The sequence below is a fragment of the Pan paniscus genome, chromosome 19, assembly GCF_029289425.2.
Source record: "Pan paniscus chromosome 19, NHGRI_mPanPan1-v2.0_pri, whole genome shotgun sequence".
In the NCBI taxonomy this organism is placed as follows: domain Eukaryota; kingdom Metazoa; phylum Chordata; class Mammalia; order Primates; family Hominidae; genus Pan; species Pan paniscus.
Window position 1 is genome coordinate 29,211,870 of NC_073268.2, and position 17,890 is coordinate 29,229,759.

Below are 17,890 nucleotides of genomic sequence, written 5' to 3' on the forward strand. Positions count from 1 at the left end.
CACCTGAGGTTAGGAGTTCAAGACCAGCCTGGCCAACACGGTGAAATCCCATCTCTACGAAAAATACAAAAATTAGCCAGGCATGGTGGCATGCGGCTGTAGTCTCAGCTACTCAGGAGGCTGAGGCACAAGAATCACTTGAGCCCAGGAGCTGGAGATTGCAGTGAGCTGAGATCATGCCACTGCACTCCAGCCTGAGTGACAGAGTGAGACTCCATCTCAAAACAAACAAAAAAAAGTGTTAGCTCTACTCAGGCCAGGCACAGCGCCTCACACCTGTAATTCCCCCATTTTGGGAGGCCAAGGTGGGAGGATTGCTTGAGGCCAGGAGCTTAAGACCAGCCTGGGCAACATAATGGGATAACGGGTTCTCATCTCTTCAAAAACCAAAACACCAAGCATGGTGGCATGCACCTGTAGTCCTACCTACTTGGGAAGCCGAGGTGGGAGGATCTCCTGAGCCCAGTGGATTGAGGCTGCAGTGAGCCAAGATCATACCACTGCACTCCAGCCTGGGCAACAGAGTGAGACCCTGTCTCCAAAGATTTAAAAGAGAGAGAGAGAGAGAGTGCTATACAGTCATCTTCCAGAAATAAACAGTATCTTCTATGGTCTGAATGTTTGCAACTCCCTAAAGTTCATTGTGCAAATCCTAACCCTAAAGGTGATGATATTAGGAGATAGGGCCATTGGAAGGTGATTAGGTCATGATGATGTACCCTCATAAGTGAGATTAGTGCCCTTATGAAAGAGGTCCAAGGGAGCATATACACCCCCGCTACCATGCGAGGACCCAGTGAGAAGGCACTATCTATGAGGGCCCTCTCCAGATACCAAATCTCTCAGCACCTTGGACTTCCCAGCCACCAGAACTGTGAGCAATAAATTTTTGTTGTTTATAAGCCACCCAGTCCATGGTATTTTGTTACAGCAGCCCAAATGGACTAAGACAATATCTAAAATAAGAGGGGGTGGGAGGGAGAAAGGAGAAAATAAGCATGCTGTTTAGAAATATAGAAACACATGCCAGAAGAAAAAGCCTGAGAGACAAGAGGCTCCTGGCAAGCAGGAGAAGTGGGAGAGGGTGAGGCCATTGGTTTCCTTACTGTGTCTAAGGAACTGTGATTTTCAAAACTACATTCATGAGACTTTCACTTCCAGTCAGAATAAAGTACTAGGGACTAGGCTACTCTGCTGTCTGAAACAACTAAAACATTTTTGAAGAAAATTTGATGAACACTAGCAAAAATCAAGATCTAAAATCTAAGATGTTACACAAACCTTAAGCACAAGAAATGTGAAAAAAAAATACTGAGGAACATCATAATTAAATTGTTCAAAACCAGTGATACAGAAAAAAGTCTTAAAAGCATCCAGAGGAAAAAGGCACATTATATATAGAGGAACAAAAGATGACATTAGAATTTTTCCAGGATTATGTTGTTGACAGGCGACACATAACCTGAAAATATCCTCAGCTGTCCTTTTTGGTTTTTGTTTTTTTAGAGACAGGGCTTTTCACTCTGTCACCCAGGCTGGAGTGCAGTCATGGCTCACTATAGCCTTGAACTCTTAGGCTCAAGCTATCCTCCTGCCTTAGCCTCCCAAGTAGCTAGGACTACAAGAACGTGCCACAGTGCACAGCTAATTTTTTAAATTTTTTGTACAGATAGGGTCTTACAAGATTGCCTAGGCTGGTCTCAAACTCATAACCTCAAGCAATCCTCCTGCCTCAGCCTCTTAAAGTGCTGGGATTACAGGTATGAGCCACCATGCCCCACCGCTCAGCTGTCTTTTTAGTTTTCCCACGGATGTGGATTTAAGATAGTGACCAATTTGTCTATATTATAATGAGTAATTTCATGGAGAAATTTAGCTAATATCCATTTTAAATAATTTGGTGCCAGCAAGTGGCCATTTTGAGAGCACCAGAGATTATCAGAGTAAAGATTCAACCAGATTTTTTCATGGGTGGATCACCTGGGGGCAGGAGTTTGAGACCAGCCAGGCCAATATGGTGAAACCCTGTTTCTACTAAAATTACAAAAATTAGCAAGGCGTGGTGGTGTGTGCCTGTAATCCCAGCTACTCGGGAGGTTGAGGCAGGAGAATCGCTTGAACCTGGGAGGCAGAAGTTGCAGTGAGCCGAAATCATGCCATTGCACTCCAGCGTGGGCGACAGAACAAGACTCTGTCTTTAAAAAAAAAAAAAAAAAAAAAAAAAAAAAAAGGCCGGGCGCCATGGCTCATGCCTGTAATCCCAGCACTTTGGGAGGCCGAGGCGGGCAGATCACGAGGTCAGAGATTGAGACCATCCTGGCTAACACGGTGAAACCCCGTCTCTACTAAAAATACAAAAAATTAACCGGGTGTGGTGGCAGGTGCCTGTAGTCCCAACTACTCGGGAAGCTGAGGCAGGAGAATGGCGTGAACCCGGGAGGCGGAGCTTGCAGTGAGCCGAGATCGCGCCACTGCACTCCAGCCTGGGTGACAGAGCGAGACTCCGTCTCAAAAAACAAAAAAACAAACAAAAAAAACCCCAAATTAGTAATGTTTGTGTTGCATGAGAAACCATGAGGTCAGGCGGGGAGTGAGCCTAGAGCTAGTTTGGCAGAAGCATCATCAAGTTTTGCAGTGACAGCTAATGCCCTAAACCAAGAGAAATAAGCCTTTTAAACAGGTCAAGAGTGAGGCTACAGTAAATAATGGGGTTTTCATGGTTTCCATGAAGGTGAAGGCCCAAGGGCTTCTCTAGATCGCTCTCGCACAAATAGACAAAATGGCTTTCTACAGTTGGGGTGCTTTGGGAAGGAGGCTGTTGAAGAACTGATTTCAGGTTCCAGGAGGTCTTTATGTTTGGACTTTCAAAGGAGAGAATCCCTCACTGAAGACAGTCAATCCATAAAGAGGTGCTCCAATTTCAGAAAACTTTGGCAACTATTGTTTGCAATATCCAGTTAACCTAGAAATCCTCTCATCTGTCATTTTGTGAGGGATTTACAATAACTTCGGATAATCTTTATCAGGAGAGAATATTTATCCCTCCTTAGACAGGTTTACTTCAAATAATGAATTGTGTTTTGGTAAAATTGTAATTTAGCCTTAAAAATTTTATGTCCCTTTTCTACTAAGGCTGAGAGCAAGAAAATGGAATCCTTTTAACAGGCTTCCTTGTTCTCGGAACAAAGTAGGAGATCATTTTTATATTGTATCAGAACTGAATCACAAGGTCACAAGGGAAATTTATGTCTTTTAACTCTTTTTTTTTTTTTTTTTGAGATGAGTCTTGCTCTGTCGTCCAGGCTGGAGTGCAGTGGCGCGACCTCGGCTCACTGCAAGCTCCGCCTCCCGGGTTCACGCCATTCTCCTGCCTCAGCCTCCCGAGTAGCTGGGACTACAGGCGCCCGCCACCACGCCTGGCTAATTTTTGATATTTTTTTTAGTAGAGACCGGGTTTCACCGTTTTAGCCAGGATGGTCTTGATCTGACCTCGTGATCCGCCCGCCTCGGCCTCCCAAATTGCTGGGATTACAGGCGTGAGCCACCGCGCCCAGCCATCTTTTAACTCTTACTTGAGCATCTGGACAAAAACAGGGGCTTCAGTGAATCTCTGGAGTATGACTGTCCAGTTATACCATTGTCCTTCCCAAGGCAAAGGCAGAAAAGTATTGACTGTCTCTGTCTAAAGGTGCACTGAAAAAGGCAGAGAAAATTTCTACTACAGTAAAGCAAGTGACTTCAAGTAGAATTAATGACAGATGGTGTGTGGGTTAGGCACTACTGGGAAAAAAGAAATGACAATTTTGTTGATGGTTCTGAAGTCTTAAATCAATATCTTCATCCACTTGGTTTCTTTGCTGGCGGGACAGGAGTGTTACTAGGGGATATGAGAGGACCTTTGCATATAAGGCCTTCAACTGTAGGTTCGAGCCATTCCTTTGCGTCTGACTTCTATGGATATTGGGGAAGTTTGGGTAATGGTTTGACAGGATCTGTCTGAACTTAGTAAGTTCTGCTTATTATTTTGCTTCTCCAATTATTCGTCCTATGTGAGTGGAATTTTTAGCCCCTTACACTGTCAGGTTTGGTGTCAAGATATTTATTTGGAGTATGCATCAAATATAATAGAGAAAGCAAAGGTGTATTCATAGCAGGTGCAACTTGATTATGAATAGAGAAGTCTCTGGAATATCAATACATATTACAGTTCCATTTGCAAATTAAGTCTCTATTAAACTCATAGGCATGATATCAAAGAGCAGGAAGGAATGTTTTTCAGTCAGGGACCAAGGGCTACAGTTAAGGGCTGGGAGATGGAATAAATATGTGGCTTATATGTGGGTTACTTGAAATACCTACCACCTGTGTGGTATGTTTACTCAGAGGAAGAGATTGAGCAAAAGGGACAGTGTTTAACATAGAAAGAGTAGTACCATGTTTACCAGAAATTGATGAAGTTGACCACCTGTATTTATAGTTAAATCACCTTGAGTGTTTAGGGAAAGGCAGACTATTGGGTAGTTTCTCCTTCCTCTGGGCACCCTCATTGATCTGAACTGATGGATTTTTATTTGTCTTGGTTCTGTTTACAATATCTGTAGTGTCCTTGTCAATAGGTGGTTGATTGGGAAGTGGGCCACAAGTTTATTTTGAGTCCTGTCTCATTTTAGTTCTGAAGCTCTTTCAAAATGTTCTGCTTGGTGTTACAATTCAGATAAAGGGGTTGTTTTCCATTCCAATTTCTGTTTTAGAATTAAGTCTCCAATTTCATGTTTAACTCCACCAACAAAATGAGATGAAAGGGCTGCTTTTTACCACCTTCTTTAACTGATGTGTTGGAAGGTATTTCCTAGTCTATCCTGAAAAAGTCCAACAGTTTTATTTTTTTGTTTGCATGGTCCAATGGATTTTTATTAGAAATGATTTGGGTACGGCTTTTAGGAGACTTTGCCTTACTTTTTGGATCCTTTTTTTAAAAACCCTCGGATTTACTATGGAAAGACGGATACTGTGGGTCCCTTTCTGAGTCTGTCCAATCAGCTTTTGCCCTCCAGGATTTAGCACCTGAGTTTCTGACCAACATGTGTACAAGTTGATAGAGGTTAGGTAACCTTGGGTCAAATGTACCTAGAAGAATTCTAAATTCTTTTATGAATTTTTACTGGTCTTGCTGGGTTTAGGGAAACCTTTAAGTATAACTCTTAATTCAGCTTGGATCCAAGGTTTAAATTCTACAGATGTCTGCATACCTGGCTTAAAGAGAGGGATGGATATTCAGAGGCAACTGGAATTTTGGAGTTTAGGAGAGTTATTGGGCAAAGGGAGGGGGTCTGAAAAGGGGGAAGAGAAGTGAGCAGTTGACTGAAGTATAGGAGAGAGATTATTGAAAGTCATGGCAAAAATTGCAATTACTCTTGCACCAACCTAATAGAAGGATAAGGGGGAAAAGAGAGAGCTGGATACACGGAGGCAACTGGAAGACAAGAAAAAGAAGCATTTACTAGGGAAATGAGTCTAGTTTGTTGTTGCTTAAGTGTGTCAAATTTCCCATTGGTTTTGGGCAAAGAATCTTTTAATCAAGCAATTTTTGATCAGAATTTCATTTGGAGGCCTCTGCCTACCAACAAAAAATGGCAGCCCCATTCATCCTGAGAAATCTTATTCCTACTTTTCTAAGGTGCATGTCAAATGAACAATTTTGTTCAAGTCAAATGTACCCCAAAATAGCCAGTAAAGGCCCAGATCATCCTTGGAGTTATGCCATTAGGAAGGTAGGAAGGTAGGTGCATGAGCTAGTGTTGTACAAATAAGAAGCAGTTTCTCCTAGATGAGGAGGGTATTTAGACTTAGAAGACCCCAAGAGAGCTGTTGACCATCAGTAGGAGTATAATTCTTGTGCACTTTGTGTCTCAGGTCCCCAACCGTACAGTTGGGCACCTCCTAACACAGACCAGACAATCTGTGCCCCTCAGTAGGCAGAAAACCAGAGAAAGCACTCCCCGTGGACCAAAGTGAAGCTCTCAGGACAAAAACGCAAGATGGAAGGAGAACCTGAGCTGGTTTTATTGGTGACCCACAACAAAGTTTGTCCACATGGACATGGGTTCAGGGAGAACCACAAACTCACTGGACTGTGAAGCAAGCTTGAACAGGCTTGTAGGACCTATGCCTGTGTCTGACCCTGTCATTCTCCTTCTTCGGACAAACCACTTTTAAACAGCACAACACAAACACACACAAAAGAGAGCCAAAAGAGGTGAAAGAGAATGGCCCGATTCCACCTAGGGTGCCAAATAAATGGGAACCAATAACAAAACCCAGGTATCAAATGAGAATCAGTAGCTGAGGAACTAAAAAAAAGGAGACATGCAGTCAGTGCTGACTTATCCTATCAGTGCAAACTCAACAAACCACTCTCTGCAAGGTGCAAGGTGCCTCTGTAGCAGCCATCCTGTTTGAAAATGGGAGTCCACACAGTGGGCAGATGGTACCTTGGTGGAACCTGCAAGGAAACTAAAGACATTAATGAAGTCTGCCTGGATGAGAACAAGCAGAGGCTGTTTATTCAGAGCTCACTATAACGAGGGAGTCAGCCGCCATCATCACTCACATTTGTCAAAGCCTCATAGACAGGCAGGGGAAAGATTGATAGTGACAAAAAGGGAATGCTCAGGTATGACATGATTCAAGGGTGTTGTCATAGGGAAGTTGGAAGCAGGCTAACTAGAAATGAACATCCTGTATGATTAGTTTGGGGAACATATTTGGCTTTCTCTGACTGGTCCTAAATTGGAATCAGGAGCAAAAATTAAGGATGCTGTCAGTTATTGACAAGGTCCTGACCACTACCAGTCAACTGCTGCAGAAGTTGTGTTTTGGCTTCCCAGGCTGGTTACTGCAGCAGTTCTGGGTCAGAGTTCTATTTCTGCATATGTCCTGGCCAGAGTTTGTATGTATATTTAGCCTGTCAACCATAAAATTTCTAGAGAAAAATATAAGAGAAAATATTTTTGCCTTGGGTTAGGCAAACATTTCTTACAGATGATATTAGATGAACAAAATAATTTTTTTTTTTTTCTGAGATGGAGTCTCCCTCTGCTGCCCAGGCTGGAGTGCAGTGGCGCTATTTCGGTCACTGGAACCTCCGCCCCTTGGGTTCAAGCGATTCTCCTGCCTCAGCCTCTCTAGTAGCTGGGATTACAGGTGCCCACCACCATGCCTGGGTAAATTTTGTAATTTTAGTAGAGATGGCATTTCACCATGTTGACCAGGCTGGTCTCAAACTCCTGACCTCAAGTGATCTCCCTGCCTCGGCCTCCCAAAGTGCTGGGTTGACAGGCATGAGCCACTGCACCTGGCCTAGATGCACAATAAATTTTTTTAAATGATATATTGGACTTTAAGAACTTCTCCTTCTGAAAGACACTATTAAGAGAATGAAAATATAAGCCTCAGCCTGTCAGAGGAGGGGGCAACAGGAGGAGCGAGAGCATCAGAATGGTGCTAATGGATGCTGGGCTTAATACCTAGGTGATGGGATGATCTGTGCAGCAAACCACCATGGCAACACATTTATCTATGTAACAAACCTGCACGTCAGGCACAAGTACTCCTGAACTTAAAGTAAAAGTTTAAGAAAAAAAGAAAATATAAACCTCTGACTGGAAGAAGGTATTTGCAAATTACATAACTGATAAAGAACTTGTAAGTAGATTATATATAGAACACTCAAAAAGTAATGATAAAAAAACCCAATTTAAAAATGAATAAAATACTTGAATAGACAATTTACCAAAGAAAATATATGGATACAAATAAGCACATTGAATTATGCTCAACATCATTAGTCGTTAGGGAAATGCCTATTAAAACTTCAGTGAGATACCCCTACACATCTATTAGAATGGCTAAAATGACTAACCATGCTAGTTGTTGGTGAAGATGTGAAGGAATGGGCATCCTCATATACTCCTTGTAGGGATATAAAGGGGTACGACCATTTTGGAAAAGAATTTGGCAGTTTCTTAAGAAGTTCTGCGTACGCTTGCCATATGACCCAGCCATTCCACACCAAAGTATTAACCCAAGAGGGAAAAAAAAAAAAAAGCATACGTCCATACAAAGACTTGTACATGAACGTTCATAACATTTTTATTTGTGAAAGACATAGACTGGAAACAATCCAAATGCCCATCAGTAGATGAATGAAGAAGCCAATATTGATTATCCATATAATAGAAGACTACTCAACCATAATAAAAAGGAAAGAACTATTGGTACCCACAATGACATAGATGAATCTGAAAACAATGATGCTGAGTGACAGAAGCCAGACATAAAAGAGTGTATATCATATGATTCAATTTGCCATAACAATAATACTGGAAATGATTTCTATTTTCTGATAGTATATAGTAGTCCTCCCTTATCTGGTGGTTTTCCATGCTTTAGTTACCACAGTCAGCTCTAGACCAAAAATATTAAATGAAAAATTCCAGAAATAAATAATTTATAAGTTTCAAGTTTCATTCTGAGTAGCCTGATGAAATCTCATGCCATCCACTCCCTCTCACCCCGGGACATGAATCATTCCTTTGTCTGGTGTACTCGCCCGGTATATGCTACTAGCCCTTAGTCACTTGGTAGCCTTCTTACTTACCAGATCAACTCTAATACTGCTTATGTTCAAGTAACTCTTATTTTATTTAATGGCCCCAAATCTCCAGAGTAGTGATGCTGGCAATTCAGATATGCCAAAGAAAAGCCTTTCTTTAAGTGCTTTCTTTAAGTGAAACAGTGAAAGTATAGGGAAAAAACACATTAGATATAGGGTTTGGTGCTACCCATGGTTTCAGGCATCTGGTTTTAGGCATCAACTTAGGGTCTTGGGACATATCCCATGGTTAAAGTGGGGCTGCTATAAACACCTGTGAGTTTTCATAATCAGGCCAGGAGTGGATCACAGCATTTTCCTCTTCTTCCTCTTACATGGAAATAATAAAACTGCTTATTTTCTTAAACAAAAGAGTTTAAGTCTTGTGACTTTTTTATGGTGGGGGGAGCGGGTGGTTCAAGCAATTCTCCTGCCTCAGGCTCCGAGTAGCTGGAATTACAGGCATGTGTCATCACATCCAGCTAATTTTTGTATTTTTTGTACAGATGGAGTTTCACCATGTTGGCCAGGCTGTCTCGAACTCCTGACCTCAAGTGATCCGCCCACCTCACGTGATCCACCAGCCTCAGCCTCCCAAAGTGCTGAGATTACAGGCATAAGCCACGGCGCCCGGCCTCTTGTGACATTTAAATGAATACTTCTGACACAGGATGTTATCACACTGAATTGCTTGTCTGTTATCCTGCCACAGGAACTCTCACCTCCCATGAGACAGACAGATTAGGAATCGGTTTCTTTTTCCCCCACAAAGGCAGGCACAGCCTCCGCCCCCTTCTCATAGGGCGAGGCCAGACAAACTTTAGCCATTGCTCTCATCTTCTCCTAGAGGCTTGGCTCTAAACCAACGCCCTCCCACCCGCTATTGGTAGGGGAGGGGAGGAACTATTGAAAAGTTCCCCCCATCCCCCCTCAAGCATCCCTTCCTGCCTGCACTAGTGACAAAGGATCCCCTTCTGGTGCAACCGAGCCCCTCAAGATTTCAGCACCCCAACATTTTTAGTGATGAAACCATGAAAATTCCGATGAGGCCCTTGCTTATTTGCATATGTTAACTACCCACTTTTTGCCCAATATTCCTTTTTCTAGCAATAAATTATAAACTGCTGATGCACCGTTTCTTTGTCAAGCAGGAGGATATAGCTTCAGAGTCAAGAAAAAAATTTTGCCGAAGGAATGAATGCCTTTAAGGGCATTGTGACCAGCTGCTGACGCCCAGAAGTCTGGTGGTTCAAGGTGTAATCTGAGACGAAGAAAGACTTTTCCCCTAGGTTCCCTGAAACTCCCCCTCCCTTACTTCCTGATCTCATAAAAACTCCCCACTACTTCTTTTTGTTAGGGTGGATTTGAGAGATCTTGACCTCTTGCCTTCTCGCTTTGGCCAAATGGAATAAATCTTCCTCTGTCTCCAAGCATCTGTGTGTCAGTGTTTGGCATCAACAGCACATCTGGTTCCTGAGCCTGAATTTGGACTTCGACAACTCGGGCTCCCGGGACACATGCAAGAGGGAAACGGAATCACACCGCAGTCTCAGCCACTGCGGATATGACCAACTAGGGCTCTAGTTAGTCACTGTATGGGGGATACAGGGCTTTGTGGGCTACCCTAGTAGCCTGCCCCTGTTGTTACAGTTTGAAGACTGACGTTCCAAGCCAGGGGCTTATAGGCAAGCCTCTGGAACAAAGCCTCTTGTAATAGACTGGACATTGGCCCTATTTGTCCCCAGGCCACAACCCATTTAACTTCATCCTGGGGAGCCCCGATTTCGTCGTTTTCCCTTAAGTCCTTCGTGCTCCTGAACCGTGGGGAAATGTTGCCAGGCTTGGTTTGCTAAGATTTAGGCTGCGCTGGGTCGGCGCCTCTCCCTCCTCCCCAGCTCGCCCCGCGTTCCGAGCCTCCCAGCTCCCGGGTCCTCTGCCACTAGCTGTCGTTGGAGGTGCTCCTGAGTCAACAAACTAAATCTCCCCAGCGGGAAAGACTCTCTCCCGGCAGCGCCCAGACCTGGGGAGCTGCAGTCGCCGCACCTTGTCTTCACCACAGCCCAATAGGAGAACCCGCGCAGACCGGGGGGAGGTTTGGGGAAGGCCTGGGCAAAGAAGCGCGGGGGATTCATTACCCGCTGGGTTCTCCTCGGCAGCGCGTCTCCCTCCGGGAGCAGGCAACGGAGCCTCCCAAGTCCAGAGCAGAGAACCTGACCTAGCGCGATCCCGGGCTTATATCAGCTGAGTTCCGTGACACCTCCCAGGGCGGGACATCGCGCAGGAGACAGACAGAGGTACAGCCCAATCGCATCGTTCCGTGGAGCGGGAAGCCCACTCTTGCAAATACAACTGTCTTGGTAAACCTTGGGTGGACTGGGGAGAACTGAGGAGGGGAAGCGCTTTTTTGTTGCTTCTGTGTGTTTTCTATTTTATTTTATTTATTTTATTTTTAGATTTTCAGTTCTTATTTCACCCAGGGAAGGAGACCTGGGTATCCACCCCATGTCCTCCAGAGAACTTCCCTGGCCCCGCTCGGAGTCTTCCTGGGACGCCACAGGCTCGGAGAGCGCTCCGCAGGTTTCTCCCCCGGCGCCTCCAAATCTTTCGATTCCTACTCGAATTACTCCGTCAGCTGCTGGAAGAGGGGCAAGGGGTATGGCGAGACGCGTTGGTACATGGGGCACTGGGGGGAAGGGAAAGCCTCCCTCCTTCTCCTAGTAATTCGAGAATGTTGCGTCCTCCTCCTTTCTTTTGCTGGCGCTAGGGGCTCGGACCAGCACCTGCCAGGCATAGGTGTGGCCACTGGGGCGAAACCTGGCAGGCTCTGGAAACAGCGTTTTACTGACAGGAAAGAGAAACTGTTCTTTGTATTCATCACCCACCGCAGACTTCCTCACGCCCGGGTCTTAGGCGGGGCTGTCAGATTTCAGTGTGTTTCTCTTAATTCTAGTACTAAATTTGTACTGGGCGCTGGCGAAGGGCCTGGCTCCGCCACGCGCGGCCCTCTCGAACTGCCCGTGGGTGCGGCGCGCGCTGCTGCCCTGTGTGGCCTGTGCGGGGAACCCGAGGGCCGAAGTGGGCCCCGCCGCAGCACAGGGGGACAAGAGAACCAGGAGCGGGCTGCCTGGGGGCAGATTCGAACCCGTGCTCCCAGCGGATAGAAGTAGCACTTGGGGACTCCTAGAGTATTCAGCCCAATCCTGATTCCAACTGCCCGCTCTAGGCACCTTTCCTCTACCCTTCTTCCAGTTTACAATTCTGGTGAGTAGATATTTCTCTATCTCTTCTCTTCCAACTCCTGCGCCCAGAGCCAGGAGGACTTCTGGAGCCCGCCCAGCAAGACCCTCTCTCTCCCATCTTTTGCTCAAGGGCTCGAGGTCTCAGTGGACAGAGCTGAGGAAAAGCCGTCTATGGAGCCTGCGCCAGGCGCAGACTGGGTCGTCGCAGTCTGGGCCGGGGCGCTGGAAGTCTTACTCACTTCTCAAGAACCCGCAAGGGATCAGGCCTGACCCTTTGCAAGTGACAGAATCCAAAGCTTTGAGCTCATGGGAAAGTGGCTGGAAAGAAGGTCACTGTAGGGCCGCACAGGTCTCTGGCGAGGCTACCCAAGAACATTTAAATCCCTGCCCAGAGAAGAAGAGGCTCCAGCTGTCCTGCACTTTCCTGGGAACTGGCAGTCCCTCCGCGCAGGGGTTCTGCAGCGACCGGCAGCGCGAGGAGACAAGGATGGTGGCCAGTTAACAGAAAATCAAGGCAGAGGGAAAGGTCTGGAAAACACCACTTACTATCACCTCTGGAGCCTGGGATTATGGGATAAGTTTTCGATTTTTAAATGTATTGTCAAATAGCTAAAGTACACGGAAAGTGCGAAATAATAGTAAATTGAACACCTGTGTATTCACCACACAGCTTAAGCAATAACATTAGCAATATTTGGGTACCCAGCTGGTCTCATTCCCTCATTCCACTTGTCCCCTACTCACCTGATAGCCAGTACAATTTTATGAATTTGAAGTTACTAATTCCCATGCAACTGTTTATACTTTTAGTACATGTGTTTATGTCCCTCATCAACACATGACACTGATTCAACACATGTATATGCGTTTAAGCTGCATGTAAATGGCATCATGTTGGCCAGGTGCAGTTACTCACGACTGTAATTCCAGCACTTTGGAAGGCTGAGAGGGAAGACGGCTTGAGGCCCAGAGTTTGAGACCAGCCTGGGCAACAAAGCAAGACCCTATCTCTACAAAAAAAAATTGTTTGTTTGTTTGTTTGTTTGAGACGGAGTCTTGCTGTGTCACTCAGGCTGGAGTGCAGTGGCGCAATCTCGGCTTGCTGCAATGTCGGCCTCCGGGGTTCAAGCAATTCTCCTGCCTCGGCCTCCCAAGTATCTGGGACTACAGGCACATCCCACCATGCCCAGCTGATTTTTGTATTTTTAGTAGAGACGAGGTTTCACCATATTGGCCATGCTGGTCTACGAACTCTTGACCTCGTGATCTGCCTGCCTCAGCTTTCCAAAGTGCTGGAATTACAGGTGTGAGCCCCCGCGCCCAGCCAAAAAAATCGTTTTAAATTAGCTGGGTGTGGTGGTGCCTGCCTATGAAGTCCCAGCTACTCAGGAGGCTGAAGTGGGAAGATGGCTTGAGCCCAGGAGTTGAAGGATGCTATGAGCTCTGACTGTGCCACTGCACCCCTGCATGGGCAATAGAGTGAGACCCTGTCTCTTTAAAAAAAAAAAAAAAAGTATCATATTGTATGTGTTCTGTAGAACTTGCTCCCACACTTTAACATTTTGCTTTAAAGATTTGTTCGTGTACTTAGATCATTCCTTTTCACTGCTTTATGAGCTGAATCATTTCTGCTCTTCTTTCCATCCATACCCATTGGTCTCCAAAGTATCCAGGCCTCCCCAAAAGTTCCTGCAGGAGACCTCAGTTCCACTGGCTTTCAGGTCATTATTGTTCCAGCACTACTTCTCCATTTCTGGTTCCAGCCCTTCTCTCCCACATTCTCAAGCTTCTAGAGGGTCATAAGAGAGGAAAAACGCCAAACGCCTTTGATAAAATGTTGCCTTTCCAGTGGTATGCATGTTTGTGTGGAGTGGGAGGGAAGTGAGGGCAGATGTGACTTACTCTCAGCATTAATTCAAGTTTAAAAGTAAAATCTTTAGGTTTGCCTTGTCCAGTAAAAAATGCCAAGAGCCATAACTGCTCATTCTCTCTCTCTCTCTTCTCTCTCTCTTCTCTCTCTCTCCTCTCTCTCTCTCTCTCTCTCATACACACACTTGGTTAATGCAATATTTACGTTGTTTTTGCTTCAACAAACTAAACAAGAGAAGAGAGTTGGTAGGTTAAAGGGGCAGGTTATTCTTTTTTTTTTTTTTTTTTTTTTTGAGGCGGAATCTCGCTTTGTCACCCAGGCTGGAGAGCAGTGGCTCGATCTTGGCTCACTGCAAGCTCTACCTCCCAGGTTCATGCCATTCTCCTGCCTCAGTCTCCTGAGTAGCTGGGACTACAGGTGCCCGCCACCACGCCCAGCTATTTTTTTTTTTTTTGTATTTTTAGTAGAGACGTGGTTTCACTGTGTTAGCCAGGATGGTCTCAATCTCCTGACCTCATGTTCCGCCCGCCTCGGCCTCCCAAAGTGCTGGGATTACAGGCGTGAGCCACTGCGCCCGGCCAAAGGGGCATGTTATCTTATTAAGGGCAGGCAGTCTCTCACAGAAAGAATCACTGTATTAGTGTAGGGAGAATCACTGCCTAGGTCAGCCATGTGTCAATGACCTGTGTCACTGTCCCCAGTCTGCACAGTGAGACTGGAGGCTGCATGCCATGGTCTACAGATCCCTCACTACAGAAAATTTGTTTCAGCATTCTCCGTGAGAGTCACAGGGAGATTGATTATGGGGGTCAATGCTCAATGGCATCATGGCTGGCCAAGCTTTTAGCAGAAACTTTTACTAGGGGACTGAGGATTATAGCAGCAAGCCATCTTAGCATAGAGCCTTATCTGTGTTTCCAGACTATCTTTCAAACCCAAGCTACTTGTTTATAATATTCACTTTTCAGGCAAAAACGTATTTTCCACTTTTTTTCTTTTCTTGATAAAAAGTTTAAAAAACAAAATTTGCATAAACACGTATATGATGTTTCTTAGGAACAATGTTTGCCATTTGACAAAGTGTGGTGAAATTTTGTCAGAACAAGTTTACTTGAAGGAGGGATGAGACATCCTTTATCAATGTTCATATGAATCACACACATCAGAGAGAGTGGGAGGGAGAATCTTGGTTCTCTGGCACTCCCAGTACCCACATTGAGATCCGAGAGTGTCCTGATGATTTTCCTGTCTCAGTAAGTAATTAAGCTTTTCCTGAAGGAGCTCAGTTAAGTCCAAGCTTAATTTCAGTCAAGTCCAATGTTTAAGTTGCTTTTTCAGCTACATGAAATGAAAGTGTGACTCAGAATTTTCTCTCTATATCCCCTCAGATCTTTAGCACACTGAGGGTAATTACAGAGTCTCAAAGCATATCCCCACAAGATGCTTTATTTATTACAAAGGAAAAAGACACTAATTTTCCAGAGAATCCTGGAATATATCACCTCAACCAAGTGATCAAAGTTAACATCATTAGTAACAGGACAAATTAAATTGCATGCCACTAAAAGAACAATTTTTATTTCTTATGTATTCCTGACCCAATAAAACAAAACAAAACAGCACAAGAGAAAGTAACTATAAGGAAACATTAGAGGGTTCAATGGTGCCCACCTGTAGTCCGAGCTACTTGGGAGTTTGAGGCAGGAGGATTGCTTGAGGCCAGGAGTTCAAGACCAGCCTGGGCAATATAGCAAGACCCTGTCTCAAAGTAAAAAGAAAAGAAAACATTAAACCCAAACCCAAATGGAAAGACTGTTCTAGATTGAAGAACACTAAAAAGACAAGACAAAGTCACCATGTAATCCTAGGCTGTAGCTCAGACTAAAAAAAAATTCTTTTTGCTGTAAAGGACACTCTGGCAATTGTGAGAATGCACTTCAAAGACCTCAACTTGGAGCTTAATTCACAAAGCACCCCAGCTGCCTCACTTTGAAATCCATTGCACATTTGTGTGAAGGCCATGCTTCCATGGGCTGCTCCCAGCTGATGACTGAGTATGGCAAGGACAGGAGGGCAGGCCTTCTCCTAGAAGACAAAGGATGCCTCTAATGGCCAACTTTTGCTTGACTTTGAGTAAATATCTGGCATACTTCCACCCAATCTTTTTCCCCTCTCCTCCACACAGGATCAGACTTGCATCATTGTCTGACAGCTGTCTCATCTTTCATTGACTCCGAACTCTCAGCAACATGGAAATGCCCAAATTCCCCTGACATATGGTAGAGGAAGAAATAAAGAGTTTGAGGGAAATGAGCATGAAGGAATGGATATATTAGGTAAGACCAGAAGTAATGCAGCTAGAGGATTTTGTTCTATGACATGTCCCAGATTACACACCACTCACCAAGACTGCCAGAAAGCACTGGTGAGAGGGGCACCTGCATCAAAGAAGTCCAGTGATGGCTGTCCACTGCATGCCAAAGAGGATGGTAGGTGAGGCAGTCTCAAAGCTGGGCTCATTAACACCCATGGGAATGCATGATGGGAGCCCTCAAATAATAGAAGCTAGGAGGTCACAATTACCACAGTAACTGGCATGGTTAGTCAGACAGCCACCAGGACTAGAGCTACAGGGAGTTGTGGAGATGGTTAATGGAGAATGATGTCCTTAGAGGCAAAATAGACAGGCAGCCAATAAGAATGTTACTTAACATCCATAACCCACGAAGAGCAAGAATAAAGGAGCAGGAAGCTATGGGTGATTGCCCCCAATAAAAAGCCACAACTTCTTGTTTAGTTCTCAAACTCAAGTCAATTTGCAGATCTGGAACCCACTGGCTGAAGTGATGGGTCCCCAGGAGGAAGAATCTTACAATGCCATGGCAAATATATGCCATGACAATTCCTCCAGCTCTTCCCCAAAGGTACCTATGGGCATTTACTCATGTGACCATATGCTGGGGAAAGGAAATAACCAGACATTTCAAGAGCTGTTGAATATGGGATGTGAGTTAACACTGATACCCAGAAACCTGAAATATCATCATAGTGCCTGTTACAATGGGACAAGGTAATGAATGGAGTTCTGTCTGAAATCTGACTCACAGTGGTTCATTTGGTCTGTGGATGATTTCCCAAGCAGCCAAGTGCATAGTTGGAATATCCCCAACATTAGGCCCTGGTCTGTAAAGCATAACTATTATAGTGGGGACGGCCAAATGGAAACCTCTGAAGCTGCCCACAGCTCAGCCAAGATGATAAATAAAAATCAGTTTTATAGTGTAAGAGATGCGTGCCACCATTAAAGAACTAAAGGATGCAGGGAAGGCAGTTCCCGTTATATTTTCATTTAATTTGTTAGCCTAGCCCCTGAAGAAATTGGCAAGATCCTGAAGAATGACTATAGACTACCAAAGGCTTAACCAAGGAGTAACTCTGATTCTGGCTGCTATTTGGTGTCATCTAGATCAATGTTAGTAAGCCTTCAGGTGAAAAGTATGTGAGCACTGATTTGGCGAATGCATTCTCTTCCATTCCAATTGAAAAGAAGATCAGAAACAGTTCACATTCATGTGGAACGGACAAAAATATTCAGTTACATTTTGCTCCAGGGTTATTTTAACTCTTGCTTTCAGTCATAATATAGTACAAAGAAATCTGCACCATCTGGACAGCCCAGAGAACACCACATGGACCCATTACTTTGACATCATGCTTCTGAACAGATGAACAAGTGGTGGCTCTAGGGGTCTTGGTAAGATGTACACATTCCAGAGGACTGGAGATAAACCATGCTAAGATTTCAGGAACCAGCCACTCTTGTGAAATTTTTAAGGGATTCAGCAGTAAGAGTTGCACTAGGTGTCCCCTCCATAGTAAAGGACAAATTTCTGTATCTTGCATCCCCTACCACAAAGAAGAAAGCATAGCATCTGGCAGGACTATTTAACTTCTACAGGCAACATACTCCATACCAAAAATACTACTCTGGACCATAAATCAGGTGACATGTAGAGCTGCATGCTTCAAGGGGCCTAGAGCAGGAAGTACTGCAGCAGTACTGCAGTACATGGTGCAATCACACCCTGCAACTTGCACCTTACAATCTGACAGCCTGTGGCATTCTAT

At 44.7% G+C, this 17,890-nt stretch overlaps 1 protein-coding gene across 1 annotated transcript in view; it reads right to left on the bottom strand.

The window, feature by feature from the left end:
• The window catches only part of SLFN5 (schlafen family member 5), a 30,803-nt gene extending 19,690 nt beyond the window's left edge, over positions 1–11,113 (bottom strand). The window contains exon 1 of the mRNA XM_003817989.5: positions 10,789–11,113. The gene's annotated coding sequence lies outside the window, so the exon portion shown is untranslated. The remainder of the gene's footprint in view (positions 1–10,788) is intronic.
• Between the last annotated feature and the right edge of the window lie 6,777 nt (positions 11,114–17,890).